Source organism: Rutidosis leptorrhynchoides, chromosome 6 (assembly GCF_046630445.1).
Source record: "Rutidosis leptorrhynchoides isolate AG116_Rl617_1_P2 chromosome 6, CSIRO_AGI_Rlap_v1, whole genome shotgun sequence".
NCBI lineage: Eukaryota > Viridiplantae > Streptophyta > Magnoliopsida > Asterales > Asteraceae > Rutidosis > Rutidosis leptorrhynchoides.
The window spans coordinates 312,576,777-312,580,705 of record NC_092338.1 but is presented as its reverse complement, the minus strand read 5'-3'; positions in this window follow the sequence as shown (position 1 = coordinate 312,580,705).

Genomic DNA, 3,929 nt, shown 5'->3' with positions numbered 1-3,929 from the left:
AGGCTGAACCATATAGACATCTTCTTCAAGATGTCCATTTAGGAAAGCGGTCTTGACATCCATTTGCCATATTTCATAATCATAATGAGCAGCAATGGCAAGTAATATCCTAATAGACTTTAGCATTGCCACAGGCGAAAAAGTTTCATCATAGTCAACCCCTTGAGTTTGAGTGAAACCTTTTACTACAAGTCTAGCTTTATATGTATCCAAGTTTCCATGTATGTCGGTTTTCATTTTGAAAAGCCATTTACAATCAACTAGCCTAGAGCCAGGAGGTTGCGCAATAAGTTCCCAAACTTGGTTGTCATACATGGATTGCATCTCAGCGTTCATGGCTTCCTGCCATTTATCTTTATCAATCCTTGATAAAGCATCTTGGTAGTTTGTTGGTTCATCCAAATTAACCACATAGCAACCATCCATGAGAAACCCATATCTCTCAGGAGGATTACTAATCCTATCAGATCTGCGAATGTCTTGTGTATTTTGATCATCCATTTGATCACTCTCAACATTTTCATATTGAGTGCTAGTGTCAACCAATTGTGTATCATCTACTTGATTTTGAACGTCTTCAAGATCTATCTTCCTCTCACTATTTCCTTCTATTAGGAACTTAGTTTCAAGGAATTCAGCCTTTCAAGCAACAAATACATTTTGCTCGGTTGGATCATAGAAATAGTATCCCATATCATCCTTGGGATATCCTATGAAGATACACTTCGTGGATCGAGCATTCAACTTATTAGGGACATAACGCTTAGGATAAGCTTCACATCCCCATACCTTTAAGTATGATAGAGATGGAGGTTTTCCAAACCACATCTCATGAGGAGTTCGTTCTACTTTTTTGGTTGGGGCCATATTTAAAATACGAGCCGCGGAGCATAGACAATAACCCCAAAATGATAGAGGTAACGAGCTTCTTGCCATCATAGATCGAACCATATCCATTAGGGTTTGGTTCCTCCTTTTGGAAACTCCATTTAGTTGGGGTGTTCCAGGAGGAGTGACTTGCGAGATAATCCCACAACTTTTAAGATGATCTTGGAAGGCATCGCTTAGGTATTCACCTCCTCTATCGGTACGAAGTACCTTGATTGTCTTGTTGAGTTGATTTTGTACTTCGTTTTGATACTCTTTGAATGCTTCAAAAGTTTCGTCCTTGTGTCTTAACAAGTAGACATATTCTAAACGACTGAAGTCATCAATGAAAGTGACGAAGTATCTTTCACCTTTCCTAGTCATGGGCTTAAAGGGCCCACATACATCTTAATGTATTAATCCCAATAAGTCCTTAGCCCTTTCATAGGTCCCTTTGAAAGGTGCTTTAGTCATTTTGCCTTGTAAACAAGATTCACATACATCAAACGAGTCTAGTTCATTTGATTTCAAAAGTCCATTCTTTTGAAGTGTATGCATTCGATTCTTGTTTATGTAACCAAGGCGATAATGCCATAAGTAGGAATCACTCAAATCCCTTTTGAGTTTCTTGGTGTTTGCATGGAACATTGAGCTATTGTATGATGTGTCATCATGAACCAATTCACAAATACCATTCGAAGGCGAAGCCTTAAAATAGAACACATTATCTAAAGAAACATGGATATCATCATTAATGAAATTAAGATCAAAACCACATTGTTTCAAGCGGGATACAGAAATAATGTTTCGAGATAAATCGGGTGCATACAAAACATTTTTCAACATAAGCTCCAAACCACTTAGAAGCTTCAAAATAAAGTCTCATTGAGCTACTACTTGCACCTTAGCTCCATTTCCCATGAAGAGACTTGATGTTCCCGCTTCTTGTCTACTTCTTTTGAACCCCTGCATAGAATTGCAAATGTGAGTTCCACATCCTGTGTCTAATACCCATGTATTAGAAGAAGTAATACTAAGCTCAATGTATACCATATATACATTACCTGAGGTTTGCCCTGCATCCCTCTTTTCTTTCAACTCCTTAAGGTAGATCGGGCAGTTGCGTTTTCAGTAACCCATCTCACCGCAACCAAAGCACGGATCTTCCTTGGGGTTAGCTTTACCGGCAACCTTTTGCTTCTTGTTGTTGTTGGTTGGGGTAACCATCTTCCCTTTTCCCTTGCCCTTGCCTTGGTAGGCGGGTCCTTTCCTCTTAGCCACCTTTGGCTTAGAAGTGTTATTAGTTTTGGACCTACCTTCATTGATCATAAACATGGGTGAAACCCTTTTACCCATGCTCGCTTCGGCCGTCTTAAGCATGGCGTGTAATTCGCCAATGCTCTTATCCCATCCATTCATGTTGTAATTCATTACAAATGTATCAAACCTCTTTGACAAGGAATTAAGGATAAGGTCCGTGGCTAATTCATTAGACACGTTGCAGTTTAGACGGTTCGCTCGATCAATTAGGCTTTTCATCTTAAGGATATAAGATGAAACGGATTGGGAGTCGTCCATCCGACATGCATGAAGCGCTCGAACCGTTTCGAAGCGCTCGACACGAGCTTGTTGAAGGAACATCTCCTTCAATTGTGTGATCATGTCATATGCACTATGATGCTCAAAATCCTTTTGGAGTTCTGGTATCATAGTCCCAAGCATGAGGTAAGAAACTTGCACCGAATCGGTGCAATATTTCTCCCAATAAGCCATGCCTTTCGTATCATCCTCATTCGGTTGATTGGGAATGGGGTCTTCCAACACATACGCCCTATCCTCTAGTTTGAGGACGATTCTCAGATTACGAAACCAATCCATGAAGTTCTTATGGTTGAGTTTTTCCTTTTCGAGGATTGACCTCAACGATAGGATGTTAAATTTGATGGGTGCATTGGGAATGTTGTTGTTACTGGCGGCCATCTACAAAATTTAACAAAGTTGTTTAAGTATCAATTTTAATTTAATAATCAATACCCTTTAAATCCAATTGATATTTATTAAATTTTAGAATCCAATGGTAAACCAAATTTCGGTTAGGTGACCTTTATCCCGTCATTTGATTTAGCTAGGTAGTCATTGTATGACAATTGCAATCATTTTGCAACTTCTAAGTTATGGGATCATGCAATCCTTTTGCATGGCATATTTATCCCATCAACGCCTATTTGTTCCTCATGCTTCGGTGACCCTAAGTTCATGATTCCCAAATTAAGTCGTCCTACTTGTGTAAACGTGTAAATTTAACATACAAGTGGTTAGGTGACCTTTATCCCACAAGTGTGCGAAATTCACCTTAATCATATTAGTTTGCTCACAACGGTTAGGTGACCTTTATCCCATTATGAGTTCCCTAATATTTTTAAGTGTCACATAAAAGGATGGCGTTTAACTTGTTTGACTTGTTAATAAGGGATTTTCAGTTTTCAATATTTCTAGTTTAAAAAAACTTCTATGCCATACACCAACATGCATTTAGTGTGTGGTACTTATGAAAAACCATTTTCATGTCTTGTAATTAAGCCAATTACTTGATATAAACCATTTTATATATATGATCCTTATCATGTTCTTAATAACCGTTTATTAATGTCCTTTTAGCCATTTTTAATTTAACCAATTAAATTGTCGTTTTGCATGTCGTTTATTAATGTCTAATTTAACCAATTAAATTGCCATTTTGCTTGTTGTTAACTTGTGTGATTAACTTGTAGCATACAAACATACAATCCACAATCATACAATAAACAACCATGCATGTAAAACAAATATGTTCACAATCAAGCCAATTTGGTAGACATTTGTTTAGCCGAAAACAAATGCCACCGATAAGGGTTATAACACAAAGTAGGAGATTTCAAATCTCCCACTTAATCTTGCATCTTCCTTGTCTTCATCTTGCATCTTCATTTTTATAAAAAAATATATCCTAATACATTTTTCTAAAAAATGAAAATACAACCTAATCTATTTTACATACCAAATATAAAATAAATTACATAACC